At 37.6% G+C, this 18,418-nt stretch overlaps 1 protein-coding gene across 3 annotated transcripts in view; it reads right to left on the reverse strand.

Annotated features, from left to right (window-relative positions):
- The window catches only part of ASB15 (ankyrin repeat and SOCS box containing 15), a 60,751-nt gene that overhangs the window by 29,643 nt on the left and 12,690 nt on the right, over nt 1-18,418 (reverse strand). For 2 of the 3 annotated variants that reach the window (XM_072764138.1, XM_072764139.1), the window contains one exon: nt 2,418-2,509. The exons of the other annotated variant lie outside the window; for it this stretch is intronic. The gene's annotated coding sequence lies outside the window, so the exon portion shown is untranslated. Of the gene's footprint in view, nt 1-2,417; nt 2,510-18,418 lie in introns of those variants that run through there. 3 annotated transcript variants of the gene reach the window in all.

Raw genomic sequence — 18,418 nt, forward strand, 5'->3', positions numbered from 1 at the left:
TCTCCCCTCAGCCCTTACCAGCAAAGTGACAGGAAGTTCACTATATCCCCACAGAGCCTTTCATCTTTGGTCAGCTTTAACAACTAGGAAAAAAGTGAAGTTGAATCCATCTCCTCAAATCATTATTCTGTGATCCCAGTTCTATTCCTCTGAGTCACACAGATAAAATGTTGTTCCTCTGCTACATGACAGCCCTTTAATCATTCCCCAGGAAAGCTGTTAAATCTCTAGTGAGGCTTCTCCTCCAGAGGTTGGACAACTTTTCTTCCTGTGCCATAGATTCACCTCCATCCACCATCTTGACTGCTTTCCTATAAACATACTTGTTTATCCATTTCTTTCTAAAAGTGGCTCTGGACCATAGGCTCTGATCGCAGCACAACAGCTATAGTCAGATCAACACAACACTAAGCAAGCATGACTGCCTCCCTTTTCCTAGACACTATCGATGTTAATTTAGCTTAAGCTCAGATGAATTTGGGGGCTACCATGTCACACACTTGATTTGGACCCCTCCTGGCCTAAACTCTACATTCCTTGTTTTTTCTTACATTATCACTATGCATTTCTGTGCAGGACTCTTTATGTAAACCTATTACATTTCTTTTCATTTTTTTTTTTTTTAAAGATTTGACCTTTATTCCAGTCTGCTAAGATCTAATTCATTTTCTATCCTCCAAGTATTGTTCTATTTGCAGATCTATTTGCATGTCCTCTATATGTCCATCTGCTCTGTTAATAATGATAAATGTTGAACAGAAATTGGCACGGGACAGAAAGGTCTTCAGGTTGACATTGATCTATTATTTAGCACCCTTCAAGAAAAGCTGTTTATCCAGTTACAAATCCTCCCAAACACACCACCATCCAGTATTAATGTCTTCTTTTTGATAACAAGAACATCATCAAGAAATACTGTCAAATACTTTGTTGAAATACAGATGCATGGTGTAAATTTCCTTTCTCTACTAAATCAAAAAGATAAAGGAGGAATATTGACTCAGCAGTTCTCAGGATTATTATTTTTTTCCTAAGGATTTTCAGACTATTCTATTCATTCATTCAAAAATATGTGTTCAGTGTCTGCTATGTTCCAGGCATAGTGCTAGACACAAGACAATAGGATCCCTCCCTTGGGGAGTTTGCTGCCTTAAGTAATGCATTCTAGACTTTTCCCCAGAAACACCACAGTCACTCCCCTCCTGTCCAAGGTTTGGCAAAGAGTTAAGCACACAGCATGTCCTCAACAAATATATGTTTTATTGAATTTAATAGGTATTATAAGTAACATCTAGTGAGCACTTTCCTGTGACATGTTAAGTACATTAGTTGATAATGACATTTAATTTCTATAATACACTTTCTCCCCTTTTACAGACAAAGGAAACTGAGGCACAGAGTTGGAAGGTAATTTGCCCAAGCTTACACATATAGTAAGTGGTGGAGCTGTGGTTATAAACCCAGTTGTTTGGCATTAGAGGCCACACAGGCTTACCCACTACACTATAACTGATGACCCATCTATTGTAATGAAATTAATGAAAAGACAGTCTCATTTTGTAATCCAAATATTCACAAGTTTTCTAAAAGAGTTTAAGCAAACAATCAGCAAACCTATCAAACAACTCTCACCTAAAATGCTTATATTTCCACTAATTTCCATTTGAAAACAAACTATTCCCACAGAAACAATGGAAGTGTAAAATTATGATATTTCACAACAATAATATAATGTTCTCAGCACAATACAGAGTTAGAACTTCCTTGTCCATATCACTGATATTTCAAAGAAATCATTTCATTTTAGATGTAGAAGGTTATTTAGATGTTATGTGTTCACTTATGAACCAGATGGGTGATTGGCTCAGGTAAATTCTAAGGGCTTTCTAACCTCAAGATTCCATGATTTATTTTGCAGAAACAAATTTCCAATCCTACTGAGTTCCTTTTTTTCATCTGATTTAAAAGAACTGAAAGGAATTTTTTGATCTGAACATAAAGCATCCATCTTTTGCTGTAAGTGGTGAAAAAACCTCAATAGAAATTTATTTTAATCACAAAAATCATTTAATTTTTTTCCTCAGAAACGAGGGCCAGCTAAGACCCTTCTGGAATTCTATGGTGTGTATATTGACACTTCCTAAAAGCATATGCATTCTTGATCTGTTTTTCTCATGGCACTACTATGCTTCATAACCCTGCTATGGAGTTAATATTCTATAAACAAACAAAAACAACTCTGCCTTTATTCTGTGATTTAAAAGGCCTTAGAAAGGCAAACCCATGGATGATCAATGGAAAAGAAAGTAATGAGAATCTACCACAATACGTATTTCCATCTGTTTAAAATATTCCCAATACTAAGCTACTTAATAAGCTAGTTGGTGAGGTACAGATCAAATATTTCATAATCTCACCTTTTGGAATGATCGTCTTGTCATTCTTATCCAGGGCCTTGCCTTCCTAAACCAGAGGAAGTGCTTTGGAGCCAATGTGTTCCTCTGTGTATCTAAAATTAAGTAACCAGTTGGTGGTTAAATTAAGATCTGACCTTGTACAACTGAAACATAAGCAGTTCCTGGCACACAATAAAGTATTACCCATGACTTCTCTAGACTCTCATCAAAAGAAACATAAGCCCACAGAGGTATAACAAGATTATCTGTGTCCTGATTGGTTCAAAGAGCACTCATGAAAACAAACGATCTGCTAACCCTGCTGCAGTGAGGGTTCCTGATGAGGGAACCAAGCAAAACCACTTCTATAGAATTTTTATGTATTTTAAAATTAGTTGTTCAAGAGACAAAACTGTAAGTCTGTGTATCTGCAGATCCAAATCCAATTGTAATCAATTTTAACACACATTATTTCTCATTCTTCATCTTTTAGACTCATGTCAAATCTCATTAAATACAATCTTCTTGGTATAGAAATTTACTGTCTTTTATTTGATTTGTTTAGTACCTGCCAGTCTGATACACTGATGAGGATAAGACATTCAGTGACATCTAATCTAATGAAGAATTTTTAGGTCAAGTTATAAAACATACATAGTCTAAAATAAGTGAGCCCCAGATATAAAGCAAGCAGAAAAATCAGGATTTTGATTGGGGAGGAACGTTCATTTTCTATTTAAAAAAAAAACAACAATATAGTTGAGTGTCTTACTGGTTTTCTAATGAAAACTATCTGCCTTAAGTTTGTTTTGACATGGCTATCCTTGGATTAACTCAGGCCACTGTCAGCATTCACAAAGCCATCTGGCTTCTGTCCCCACCACTCCACTAAAACAACTCTTCTTAAGGGCTTCAATGACCTCCTAGTGTCTAAAGACTTTGCATTTATTACTGTTCAGACCCTCTGTTAGATTTCTGCTGTTAGTCCCTCCCTTTTTCCTGAACTATCTATTCCTAGGCTTCTGGGAGCACAATATGCTTTTGTTTTTCTTCTATCTCTTGGACCTATTTTTTGGACTTGGTGTCAATGAATAAACACATTGATTATAGTAAATTTACCAGTTTTATTTCAAAACTTGGACTACCATAAACATAACATTAGAGATCCTAGCTCCTCTTGGTGATAAAAGAGGCTGTACTTGAGTCATTCTCAGAGCAAACCCTGAGAAATATTATATATTTATGCCACTGCTAACTGTGTCTTGAAATAGTCAAGGTTGAGGGTTAGAACATTGTGCATGTTTTATAATTGTTACTTTAATGTGGAATTTTTCAATAAAAATTCTTCCAAAAAACAAACAACATTGTGAAACTCTTTAGTTTTTATGTGATACTTTTTCAAACTAACAATATTAAAAATTCATATGAAAGCTTAGGGTATAATGCAATTTATGGATAAAATCTATACCCAACATTTAAAAATGTGGTTTGGCACATTTCAGGGACATTTCTGCTCTTATGTCCATCAATTTATGCCTGTTTTATCCATTTATATAATAGTTACTATAGATCTCCTTAGATCACACAATATTTAAAATAATGCTTAAAATAACAGAAAGGACAAACAAGAGAGACCATGTGGTAAATAAATGAAAATATGTTGCTGATGATATAGGCCTATGAACAAGTCTTGCCTTACCGCTTTATTGTCTCTGTCACCTTAGATTTGCTATTTAAATTATCTAAGACTCAATTTATTCATCTGTAATGAGGAATAATAATAACCATAATAATTAAAATAATAATACAAAGACCATGACACCCACCTATAGAGGTCTATTCCTCAAAGTTAGTCATCTCTACACACACAATAAAGCATGTTTTGAGTAATTCACATTTTTTTTTGAGTAACTCAAATATTTAAAAGAATGATCTGTTCATATGCTCATGATCATTTCCATAGTTGCCTGTTTTGGAAGTTGGCTTTTCCTGTTGATCTTCTCAAAATGGAAACAAAGTGAATCAGATTTTTGAACAGTGGACTTCAGGTTTGCCTGGAAAGGGTTTTACAAGAAAGGGGTGTGATCAAGCAGTGAACTTTTGAATGCAACTTTTTGTTCTGAGGCAGGCACATATAATGATACTGACAGCCAAATACATGTCCTTGTATCGATATATGGCAAGAAATCCATGTCCTGTTTCACAATGATAATTACAGCAATGAGGAGTCTTAGGTTGAAATGGTTGAAGCACAGTGTCAGAAGGACTGTCCCTGGAAGCACCATTCTTATTAGGGAACAAAGGATTTGGGTACATTAACTTCCAGAAAGCACGTGGCACCCTGGCAAGGGTGATGACAAGACGTTAAGGCACCTGCTGCTAACACATTCCTTACTTGCTCACAGGTACTCTGTGTTCCTGAAAACGTGGGGTTTGTAGGGCTTTGACCATGAGTTAAAAATACAGATCTTGCTAAGATTAGCCAAACAATGACATCCACCCCTGACAAAGCCGTTTTTCAGATTCCTTTCTGATCCAGCCTGTTCTTTATAAAAGCCTTATCACACTGCAGCTTTATCTTTGCCTTCTGGGCAAAATGCTATGGTCCAGACTCCTTGGAGAATCCTGCTTTGTTTTGTCCCATGATTTTGTAGTTTAGCGGGCAATTTCTATGTACATGTCACTTGGTTTCATTTTTACTTTGAAATACAGTATTTCCAATTATCCCCTCCACCTTCCTCCCTTTCATGTGCTTGTTCATTATTTTCGTCGTGGGGGGTTGTGATTTAAAAATGCATATTTTATTTCAATTGTATATAAAACAAGGAAAATGTGAGAAAGAGAAGAAATCCGTTATTTCTGGTGTTCTTCCGAGGATTTTGATAATTGGTTGTTTGCTTTTGCTGTGCTCTCTGCTGTTCTGTTTTTGACTTAAAATCAAACTGAAACTGTGAATAAAATGTATCAGCACCACACTCCATAAGGGTGCTGACATCACAGGCCTCTGGGGAACCTTCCTCCTCTACATCACTCCTGACACCTTGTTTCCATACAGCAGCACAAAGGCAAGCGACAAGAAAGTCGTTTTTAGTAAGGTACCACCGTAGATAGCACACTAAAGCAATTGTGAGCAAAAAAAAGTATGAAGAATTCTGTCTTGGCACTTAGTTACATGTACCACTTTATCACCAGTGTCTGGTAAAGTGCTTGCCATGTAGGAAGCACACATGAAGTATAAGCTAATTGTTTCCTAAACACTGTAACTTGTTCATATGTGTTAGCAGTTATTGCCTTTCTTTTTTTATTTAAGATTTATATATTTAAGAGAGAGTGAGAGAGCAGTGGAAGGGGCGGAGGGAGAATCTCAAGCAGACTCTGTGCAAAGCGTGAGCCCAAGGCAGGGCCTGATCCCACAATCCTGAGACCATGACCTGAGCCAAAACTAGGAGTCAGAAGCTCAACCAGCTGTGTCACCCAGGTACCCCAGCAGTTATTCCCTATTTATTTTGACTAAACGTTAATTCACTGAAAACCGAGTCATGGTAAATTTCAAGAAAGCAGGTTGATGTAATTAATTTTCACTACCATGAAAGACATTTCAGGAGTATCAAAGAGAAAGAAACCTGGATTAAAAGAAGGCAGGGAATTTGGATTTTAGTTTCAGATATGTCCATGTTTTTGTGAATTAAGGTAAATAATTTGAATGTCTATGCCCTGGTTTCCACCTATCTAGTAATTCTGTTCTTGTTATTTCACATTATTGATATGAGAGTAAAACAAGAGCATAATTATGGAAGTTCTTTGAAAAAATAGTAATCGCTCTACAGATAGTTACTATTCTAGTTCAGTTGATCCTTGAATGTTTGAACTGTATGAATCACTTATATGTGGATTTTTTTTTGATATTGTTCTGTAAATGTATTTTCTCTTATGATTTTCTTAATACTTTCTTTTTTCTAGCTCACTTTAAGGATACAATAGAAAACACATGTAACATACAAAATGTGTGTTAACTGCTTATGTTATTGGTCAGGCCTCTGGTCAACAGTAGGCTATCAGTAGTTAAATTTTGAGGAAGTAAAAAATCATACACAGATTTTTGACTGCCTGGGTGCTGGCATCCCCAATCTCTGTATTGTTCAAGGGTCAGCTGCATTTTATCTCTGGGACCTAAAATGGACATTAAAGAAATATCCCATTTGGCTGCCTATTCTATACTTGCACACACATATTTTAGTATATGCAGAATGGTGCAGGGGTGCTAGATCACTTCAGGACATACATGCTAAGACAGGTGGGAGACACAGTTCCGGTCCTTAAGAAGTTTACCAGTTGTGGGAGTGGCTCTGTCAGTTAAGCATCCGACTCTTGATTTCAACTCAGGTCATGATCTCAGGGTCATCAGATCAAACCCCATGTCAGGCTCTACACTGAGCATGGAGTCTGCTTGGGATTTTCTCTCTCCCCCTCTCTCAGCCCTCCCCCACATGTTCTCACACGTGCTCTCTCTCTCAAAAAAAAAAAAAAAATTGAAAAAGAAGTTTACCATTGGGTAGAGAACAAATAAGTAGAAAAGAAGCCAGAATTTGGTGAGAGCTAAGGCATAAGTAGCCCTGGAGGGGAAGGTCAGAGAACAAAGACATATACACATTTGAGTTTTAAAAAGGGAAAATGGGGGATCACTGGGTGGCTGAGCAGTTTAGCGCCTGCCTTTGGCCTAGGGCGTGATCCTGGAGTCTCGGGATGGAGTCCCATGTTGGGCTCCCTGTGTGGAGCCTGCTTTTCCCTCTGCCTGGGTCTCTGCCTCTCTGTGTCTCTCATGAATAAATAAATAAAATCTTAAAAAAATAAAATAAAAAGGGAAAATGGTTTTACATTAATAGATCATCAAAGTACTTTGAGATCTTCTTTTTCTTCTTGTCTTTTGTAATATTGATTTCTTACATACCCCAAATTGATAGTACTAAGGCAAAGAGACTTTCACTATTCTTAGTATCTTATTTAATATAAACTAAACATAATCATAATCAAGGCTATATAATAGAACTTTATATTGGCAACCTAAGTAAAATTTGAGTTACTGAAAATTCAGTATTTTATATTCTTCTTTGTGAAAAGGTTGATGTTTTTCATGTGTGCCTATTATGTTTCAATGCATGAAATTCTACCAACTAATTGGTATAGAATTTCATACTAATAGAATTTCTTACTAATGCATGAAAATTTCATACTATAGAATTTCATACTAATGCATGAAATTCTACCAACTAATACTTGGTTATGAAAGGAACATTTTGATATTAATTGTCATATAAAATTTATATGAAGTTGGTAAAGAAAACTCACCATGTTAAAACTCCACAATCTCAATGTAAATCCATCCTTTCTACTATTAAAAGACCTTCCTCTTGCAGCTCTTGCATTCAGATCTTTATTTTTTTTAAAGATTTTATTTATTTATTCATGAGAGACAGGGAGAGACAGAGACAGAGACAGAGACAGAGACAGAGGGGCAGAGGGAGAAGGAAACCCCATGCAGGGAGCCCGATGTGGGACTCGATCCCGGGACTCCAGGATCATGCCCAGGGCCAAAGGCAGGCACTAAACTACTGAGTTACCCAGGCATCCCCAGATCTTTATTTTTTATATTTCAACTTTGACCCGCTGTTTTGTGGTATGTTCAAATGATTTCAATATGAAAGGTAAGCTTAGTGATTCTTTGAGGAAACTAGAAAAATGTGATTATTTCTGCTAGGCTTAGATTTATCTTTAATAAATAAAGATAAAAATAGAAATAAATATCTTTGATATCTCCATGCAGATTTAGTAAAACAGTAGATAACTCTGGATTTCCCAAAATGGTATTTCTACTAAATATTTGGTTTAGTTGTGACTTGATTTGAAGATCTAATATGCAATTACCATACAAATAAGGCATTTTTCATTTTATTCATGGGTCCTATAACATCAAAAATATCAAGTTGAGTTTTGAGGTTTGTTAAGGTATTTTTATGCAGCTTGGAATGCTTTGGGTAACCTCCCAATCCTGAAGATCTGAACCATTCAGTCTCAGTGTAAGCAAATACTTTCAAGGGGACTTTGGGTGGGATATAACAGTGAACCAATTCAAGGGCTATGGAGCATCTTACAATGACATGAATGGTAGGACCCATAGATGTAGATGAATGCAGGATTCTCACCTGTGCTGTATTTGGCAAATATTTGTTGAGCATGTACTATGCCAGGTTCTGCCCTAGGCCACCAATGACCTGCCAGGTCTCTATTCTTGAAGAATTTACTTTTACATTAGTAAATATTAAACAAGAAAATAAATTGTAGTAAACTTTATGAAGAAAATAAGCATGACAATACTTGGTAACAAATATGTCATATATGAATCCCCACAAATAATGGATCAGTTTGGGGACTTAATTCTAGTGCTTCCAAAATGGGGAATCAGGAGTTTCTTGTTTCAAAAAAAATTGTCACTTAACAATTGTTAACAAGGTTAACAAGGTTAAACAGTTTATTTTTCAGAAAATTTAACCCGAAAAAATGAATCTCTAAGAGGGGGGAATTGGTACCCTAAGTCAAGTGCAAGATTATTTGAGCCCTTCACTGAGATAATTATATCCTACAACTGAAAAACACAAGGAAATGCTACCACATTCCTATATCCAACTATTCCTTCACTGGGACCACACTAGATTATTACGGCTATATAGAATGGGGTGATATTTGGGAGGGCAAGTCATCCCTCATCATTTTTCTTTTAAAAATATTTTTGTTGGGATCCCTGGGTGGCGCAGTGGTTTGGCGCCTGCCTTTGGCCCAGGGCGCGATCCTGGAGACCCGGGATCGAATCCCACATCGGGCTCCCGGTGCATGGAGCCTGCTTCTCCCTCCGCCTGTGTCTCTGCCTCTCTCTCTCTCTCTGTGACTATCATAAATAAATTAAAAAATTAAAAAAATATTTTTGTTATTTCACATATTAGTATCTGTTAGGTCACTTTTTAAGTCATCTAATCAAGATGGAATTGTGACTGGGAATACACTAAGATTAAATTCCTTTGGGAAAAGTTGACATGTCTAAAATATTTGATATCTCCATGCAGGAATATAGTATGTTTCAATTTATTCAAAATGTTTCTAAATATTGTATTTTTTTTTATTCATGAGAGACCCACAGAGAGAGGCAGAGACATAGGCAGAGGGAGAAGCAGGCTCCCTTTGGGGACCCCGATGTGGGACTCCATCCCAGGATCCCAGGATCATGACCTGAGCCAAAGGCAGATGCTCAAATACTGAGCCACCCAGGTGCCCAAAAACTTTTCTTTTAAACATATATAAGGTGTGATTTTTTTTTAAGTCTTGTTTCTTAAGTATTCCTTAGTATTTTGCAATTTTTATTTCTTTGTGAATAGAATTGTTTTTCCTCAGTATATTTGAATTGGTTATTTCTGGCACATAGAAAGCTAGCCCTCTTTGTATTTTTATTTTGATTTAGCTGCCTTTCAGAACTCTTATTTGTTCTATAATTTTAGGTTTTTTTCCCGCATTCTCTATTTTTTGTACACAGTGCCAACATGCTGAGGTATTGGAAACCTTATGAAAAAAATAAGGCACTAGCTTGAAGGGGAAGAAAAAGAGATTCCACTATGAAACATTTAGAAGTAATTAGTATGTAAACACTAACTTTAACACTAAATTAGTATGATTCCCATAGAGCAGTGGTTCTCAGGCTTGGCTCCCATTGGAATCAACTGAAGAGCTTTAGAAAACCCTGATGGCTGGGTGCCTCCCCCAGATACTCTGCTGTAATTCCTAAGCATCGGGATAGAAAAACTCTGCAGGTGATTCTAACACATATTTATAGGTGACTTAAAATAACAATTTCATTGTCATACAAAAATCTCTCTTTCCTTCCTGATTATTAACTCTGTGTTTTGACATATCTAACTCTTGATTTTAAAGAAAAAAAATATTTTTTAAACATATACTCAGTCTCAAAATCATATCTTCCCTTATTCACCAAGTCTTTTTTGGAGCAGTGTTACGTTCCAGACATACTGTTCAGGGTATAGGAATGAATAAAATACATTACCCTCTGACATGCAGGGATTTTTATCTGTTTGAGTACTGACTTGAGTTGGATTTTGGGTTTGTAAGAGACCAGGATAGAGCCTAAGCAGCTGGAAGGATAGAATTACCATTGACTTGACCATGATGGAAAATGTTCCAGAAGGAACAGGTTTAGAGAGGAGGAATAGGAGTTCAGTTTGGATCATGTAATACCTGTTTGAAATACCTATTAAAGTCCAAAAGGAGTTAAATAGGCAGGTGAATGTGCATCCATGCTTGGGAGCAGGGAAAGGCTGAGCTGCAGAAATAAATTAGTGATATTTAAAGCCATGAGGCTAGATGAGCTCACCAAATGAATACCCATAGATATAAAAATAAATACATTCAAGGGATGAGGCCTGAGGTTAACTGAAGCTTCAAGATAGAATGCAAGCCAAGAGAAGAAAAATATTTGCAGCATGAGGGAGTGACCGACTGTATCAAATTCTGCTGCTAGGTCAAATAAGATGAGGACTAGGAACTGACCATTGGACTCAGCAACCTTTAGGTTTGTTTTCTATTCCAAAGTCATCTCAGTAACCATCCAGGCTTCCTTTTGTGATTTACCATCTCTCTCCCCCTCTGCCCTGCTTCTCAGTATGGGGAACAGAGAGAGATAGTGTTCTTATGTTTGGGAGATTGTAGGGCTCATGGGTAGCCCCCTAGATCTGGAAATATTGCTTCCTTTTCTTATACTTTTTCTCTCTGAAAAATCTCTCCCAGCTCATTTTGTTAGCCTGTGATGAATAAGGCACATAGATTTGTAAAAATCAGTTCATTTAAAGTTTATACTAGCAATTGCTTTATCATGAAACCATGTCATATCACAGACATGTAAGTAGAATTTACAATTCTACTAATTCCATAGAAAATCACCCAACACAGAATGAGCAAGTAGGTGAGGTAGAAGGCAGGACTGGGTGTGATAAGCACTGCTGGTGAGGACTTTTGGAACTGTTTGGAGTTTTGCTACACTTCATGGCCCTCACTTCCAGCTTCTTCTCAGAGCTCTTTCCATGATAGCTCCTCCCATTACCTGAGATCAGAACTGGTCAGGACACTTGGAAATGGGTCCATCTCTCACCTTTCTGGATCTTCCCTTTCCCAGCTAGAATAATAAAATGAGACCTCGAATTAGATGAGCTATTTCTCTTTCAATTTTAAGGATCTATAATTCTTAAATATGAAATAACCATTTCATGTTCTATAGCTTGAACAGTCCTTACTTTTAAAGTTTCTGATTGGGCTAAAATACTTCTGTGTGCAATGCTGGCCATTCCTTTGCCTTCTATCTGACTTAGATTCACTTAGATTTTGAAACAGGCTAATGGGGGGGGGGGGTGCCTGGGTGGCTCAGTGAGTGAAGTGTCTGACTCCTGGTTTCAGATCAGATCATGATCTCAGGGTTTTGAGTCCAGCTCCATGCTCAGCACTGAATCTACTTAAGATTCTCCTTCTCCCTCTGCCCCTCTCCTCTCTCTTTTTCAAATAAATAAGTAAATAAATGAATAAATCTTTTTTAAAAAGGCCAATAGGTTAACCCTTAAATGAGATTTACACTGGTTTATTTCATCATCCTACATTCCAATTTCTGAGTAACCTAAATGTGATGTGTTTCCCCTTGAATAGTACCACATTCATTTATTCAGTAGGTAGGATTTAGTAGCTATGTGTCAGGTACAACAGTAATCTCTAGCAAGGCGGTTCTTACTTTCAGTTGGAGGAGATAAAGAGATGGCCAAAAGAAGGTGCTATTTGGTTTCCAGGAGAGGACAAAGAATGTATCACAGAGAAGATAAGGGCTTCAGGTGAGAAGGATGAGAAAGACTTTATATATGTAATCTAAAAACAGACAGGCATCCCAGGCAGAGAAAATGCACATAACTCTGAGGGAAAATGGCATATGTGGGAGGAAGGTCACAGAATGCACTGAGGAGCCTGCAGTTAATGAGCCTGAGTTTTTAGCAGGAGGTGGAATATGGAGAACATTATATACTGAACTAGGCAAGTTATGGTTTTATTTTATTTTTTTCTTCTGGGGCAGTGGAATTGACAAAGGACTTACTCCCTGGCATTCACTGGGGCATATGATATTATTCACCAGAATCTCCAAGGTATGTGTATAGGGTGAACATTCAACATGCACTCCCTTTGGGTGTTCCAATATAACCCCCCCTCCCCCCCTCACACATCCTCCCTTCTAAAAAGCCATAACCCTCAAATGCTGTGGAATGAGTTTGTCCAAGTGTTCTGAGTTTGAGAACCACTGCAGAAGGCGAGAAGCACCCATAGGAGTGTTTTCCACAGGAAAATGTCTTGATTTGATTTGATAATTTCTATTCCCTCATCTTTTTTTTGCAGATATCTTACCATTAAAATTGAGATGTAGATTATACTCCACAGATGTATATGGAAAAGAACAGCACAATGTCTGCACCCAGCATTGCCCAGAATGTGTGACTGGAGCAGTCAGAAGGCTCTTTTCAGGTTGTTAATGAATCCACTTGCTTTACCTACAAAGCTCATTTAGATTGTCTTTAAATAGTATAGAATCTTTTGAAAATATCCTCAAAATCTCACATTTTTTCCTCAAAATCTGTCAGACTTATGAGTGACAAAAAGGGGGGAAATATGCAAACATGTGGTTCCCAAGGGCACTTAAACAATAATAAAAGAAAAATTTCATTTTACAAAATAATTTATTAAATAATTTCTTAAGTAGCAAGTTATCTTCGTAACGTGATGTACATGAGTTCAACTAAAGGTCTTCTCTGAAACCTATCTTTTGGATAGTGAAGCTCACAGATTCCTCTGAATGAGATAAATTAAAAAAGAGAAAGCTAGAAATAATGAAAATACATCCTTAGGATTTAAGTGGGGCAGGATCCTCCTCCCTCAGTTTGGAGCCTAGGTGTCTGGAGAAGAGCTTTCTATAACCATGTGGTTGAACGATCTTGTCCTGCCTCCACTCTTATTATAACAATGCAAAAGGTGGTCAAACAGTAAAGTGAGGCGGTTACATGGTCACTTAATTATTGATGATATTCTGGTTTTGAATTCAAAGAGTCAGGAAGTTCATGGGCTTTCTTCATAGTGACCCACAGCCCTACTGCAGCTTTCTACCATCTCGGGAGAGTCCTTTTCTTAGAGCAGTGTTTAAGTATATCATGGAACACGGATGCACTGAGAGAGAAATAACATCTCCTCCTCCACAAAGAGCTGAAGGAAGCCTGTGGGAGACAATTACCACCTGGCTATCGACTGTGTTATTGGTAAATAAAGGCCATTTCTAAACAGAAATCAGTTGAACCAAAACACTGAAGCTGTGGCTGCGTTGAGGTACAGCACCACCTAATGTTAGGAGACACACAGGAATGGATGCCCATTGGTATGCTTTCCCATTCTGCATTTTGAACACTTTTCTAAGACTTAGGGATGCATTGTGAATACAGCAGTCTCTTTTCATAACCGGCTTAACCAGAGAGCCTCCGACTGAGCCTCAACACTGTGTTTTGCAGTGGTTTGCTGCCTAGTAATTATAATGATGGCCAATGTTTTTTTGAGGTCTTGTTATAACAAAGTATTATGCTAAGTCCTTTCCCCAGGATTTCTGTGTACAGTTGTACAGGTTGTGCCCTGCATAGGGATGCCTTGGGTGAAGGCACCAAGGGAATGAAATCATCTTCATCTCCAGTCATTGATATGAGTGGCCTGGCGAAGGGCTGTGCCTGCCTGGAGAGAGAGTTGAGATTTTCTAAATTGCACAAAGGTGATGTCTAATGCAATCCTGTCATCTGTGCATTAACTCACATTTAATCCTCACAACACTCCTGCAAAGTAAGTGTTACATTATCATGGTCCTTTCTCAAGGAGGAAGTAAGCCTTAGGAAAGGTTAAGTAAATTGCCCAAGTTCCCAGAACCAGTGAGGGGGCACAGCTGACAGACTTGATCATATGCTAAGATACCTCCCAGCAGTGTGAGTGTGTGTGTGCACATGCACACACAGTGCTTCTGTGTCAATCACCATCTCCATCCCCATGCTGGAATGAGAGAGGTAGTGTAGTGTCTTCTCACTACAGAGGAGCTCCACTCAAGTGGCCCAGAGCAGAGGCAAGCTCAGAGCTGCTCCAGTGTCTGACAAGTGTGATTGAATGCCTGCTCTGCTCAATGATTCAAGCAACTCAACAAGTAGCTAAACCAAAACGAAATCAAGCATTGCATTAGAGAACCTAGGGTTACCATATACCTCAAGCCTTCACCTGCTACCTTTGCTTAACTTGTATGCTCTCTGAACAGACTTTGCACACTTTCCCCGTATCTTATTCACCCTGTAACCTATTTCAAATGCCCTTTCTTGCCACTCCCCATCTCTGCCTACAGAAGTCTTGCTCCTTTAAGACCCAGCACCTGGGTGGCTCAGTGGTTGAGCATCTGCCTTTGGCTCAGGTCATCATCCCGGGGTCCTAGGGTCAAGTCCCGCATCAGGTTCCCTGCAGGAAGCCTGCTTCTTCTCCCTCTGCCTATGTCTCTGTCTCTCTCTGTGTGTCTTCCATGAATAAATAAAATCTTTTTTTAAAAATAAATAAAATCTTAAAAAAAGACTCAGATTCACTCTTCCTTCTCCACCTCTACGAAATTTTCCCAATCATAATTCATCTCCTTTTCTTCTTTATTTTCCGATTATATATTTGTTTGCCTTGTACTATATGTGCATTTCTTACATTGGGTTTTAATCTGTAAACAGGTTAATCTGAGGACACAGGATGTAACGCATGGGATTTGCACAAAGCAGGAGTGCAGTAAATGGGAATTGAATGAAAGGCCTGGGGACCTAAACAAGAGCAAGAGAAACCTGCAGCTTCACCATAGGTTTCATGTTCTTACTTAAACTAAATGTCTAAATAGGCATTTCATAACACAGGGAATAACAGGCTGGGAGTCTGAAGGCAAATCCACAATGTATTGCATAACATAATAGATTTGTTTTTAATAAAGACCTAGTGAATAATTTAATTAGTGTGATTTGCCATAATTAACTCAGCTCCCAGGAGCTGAGCAAGTTATAACTTTGCAAATCTCTTGGTAACAGGCAGATTGCAAACTAGTTCAGAGTTAATTTTTAACTTTCACTTTGGCTATGATTGTCTATTAGAACCTCAGGCTAAAGATAAGCAAAAATTAAGTCAAAGAAAGAAACAGAAAAGTCATTCAGAATATTTCTGAGAATATTTCTAGAGAATGTATTTTGCATAGAAGTGAATTGGGAATTAAAAAAAAAGACTTTGGGAAACAAACAGAACTATTATAACCTCTGCAGTGAGTCTATAGCAATGTAGAAATTTAACAATAGTCATTTAAAAAATAAATTTAGGATTCTTCTTCTATAATTCTAACAAGATATTTTTATCTAAGATTTTTTTTCCCAATTAAGGTTTGCAATTATTAAGGAAAACATATTACAATGGAATCAATGTATTCAAATATAATTGGTAAATTATATGACTATATGCTAAGATACCTCCCAGCAGTGTGAGTGTATGTGTGTGTGTGTGTGTGTGTGTGTGTGTGTGTGAACATGACCCCCATTTTTATATATTGGATAACACTATTAACACTGTTTCTTGTTTCTTACCTTTGCATATAAAGTATCTTGTATTTAAACTGTGTTATCATAGATTTGTATTAAGAAAGACAAAACAGGATATGTCAGATAGGAAATAGGAGAAATAAGACTTCACAAAGTTTACTGATGGCAATGGTTCAGTTGCCTGAAGATCTACAAGAGGGAGGGTGGACTATAGGATGGAAAATTCTAACCAAGCACACATGAGTATCATTGAGAAAGGAAAGGGTGAGGCATTGAATGAAATTTCTGTAGTTCATAGCAATCTCTCTCATAAGCTCTAATATTAAAAGGGCATATACACCCTCTTACACTGTTGGTGGGAATGTGAACTGGTGCAGCCACTCTGGAAAACTGTGTGGATGTTCCTCAAAGAGTTAAAAATACATCTGCCCAATGACCCAGCAATTGCACTGCTGGGGATTTACCCCAAAGATACAGATGCAATCAAACGCTGGGACACCTGCACCCCGATGTTTATAGCAGCAATGTCCACGATAGCCAAACTGTGGAAGGAGCCTCAGTGTCCATTGAAAGACGAATGGATAAAGAAGATGTGGTCTATGTATACAATGGAATATTACTCAGCCATTAGAGATGACAAATATCCATCATTTGCTTCGACATGGATGGAACTGGAGGGTATTATGCTGAGTGAAATAAGTCAATTGGAGAAGGACAAACATTATATGGTCTCATTCATTTGGGGAATATAAATAATATTGAAAGGTAATAGAGGGGAAGGGAGAAGAAATGGATAGGAAATATCAGAAAGGGAGATAGAACATGGAAGACTCCTAACTCTGGGAAACGAATTAGGGGTGGTGGAAGGGGAGGAGGGTGGGGGGTGGGGGTGACTGGGTGGCGGGCACTGAGGTGGGCACTTGACGGGATGAGCACTGGGTGTTCTGTATGTTGGCAAATTGAACACCAATAAAAAATTATTATTAAAAAAATAAATAAAAGGGCATATACAACAGATGGCCAAGGTCCCTATAAGGCAGATAAATATAAAGATTAGTAATAACAATGTTAGGAAAATTAAAGCCTCAGACTATTAAAATAACATGTATCTACGTCAAGGCAGGTTATTTGCTGGACACTGAAAAACATCCAGTTCTGATTACAGAAATATTGCTGATCAAATTGGAGCAAGACAGGGGTGCCTGGGTGGCACATGTAGTTAAGATCTGTCTTTGGCTCAGATCATGATCTCAGGGTCCTGGGATTGGGCCCATATCAGGTTCCCTGCTCAGTGGGGAATTTGCTTCTCCCTCTCTCTCTGCTGCTCCCCCTGCTTTCTTTCTTTCTCTCTCTCTCTCTCATAAATAAATAAATAAATAAATAAATAAATAAATAAAATCTTTTTAAAAATTATCAAAAAAAATTGGAGCAAGACAGAATGAAAAAGGTATCAGAAGGCTTTGAATGGCTAAATGTTGTGATGATTTTTTTTTAACTGATGTAAAATATAAGTGGGTAATTTATGAGCAGTTAGGACAGAAATAGATAATCCAGTATGGATTGTGAATAACTTCTATCATTGGAACTTTATTTTACCATTCATGTACCCTATCATTTATTCAACATGGTAAAAGTAATTTCTATGTGTAAGGTACTATGCTTGCCATTTTTTTCCACAAGGAACACTAGTTGGTAAAGGTCATAAAATTTCTACAAGGCCTTTGACAGAAACTCACTTAAGGAACCCCAGGGATAAAATAAAGAAACATGCATGAAGAAAAGGTTAAGTGGGTCAAGACTGAATAACCATACCCAAGGAAAATCTTAATAAAATGCTGATATGATTTGACTGTGTTCAAGAAGTTCCATGTCTTTATTAGCCTTTTTTCCCCCCACTTTAAATCCATCAAATTCTGTTTTATTCCTGGTCTATTTTTTTTTATTGGAGTTCCATTTGCCAACATATAGCATATCACCCATATAGCATATCACCCAGCATATGTCAAGTGCCCGCCTCAGTGCCCGTCACCCAGTCACCCCAACCCCCCACCCACCTCCCTTTCCACTACCCCTTGTTCGTTTCTCAGAGTTAGGAGTCTCTCATATTCAGTCATCCTCACTGCTATTTTCACTCATTTTCTCTCCTTTCCCCTTTATTCCCTTTCACTATTTTTAATATTCCCCAAATGAATGACACCATATAATGTTTGTCCTTCTTCGATTGACTTATTTCACTCAGCATAACACTTTCCAGTTCCATCCACGTTGAAGCAAATGGTGGGTATTTGTCATCTCTAATGGCTGAGTAATATT

This window comes from Vulpes vulpes, chromosome 7 (genome assembly GCF_048418805.1).
Source record: "Vulpes vulpes isolate BD-2025 chromosome 7, VulVul3, whole genome shotgun sequence".
NCBI lineage: Eukaryota > Metazoa > Chordata > Mammalia > Carnivora > Canidae > Vulpes > Vulpes vulpes.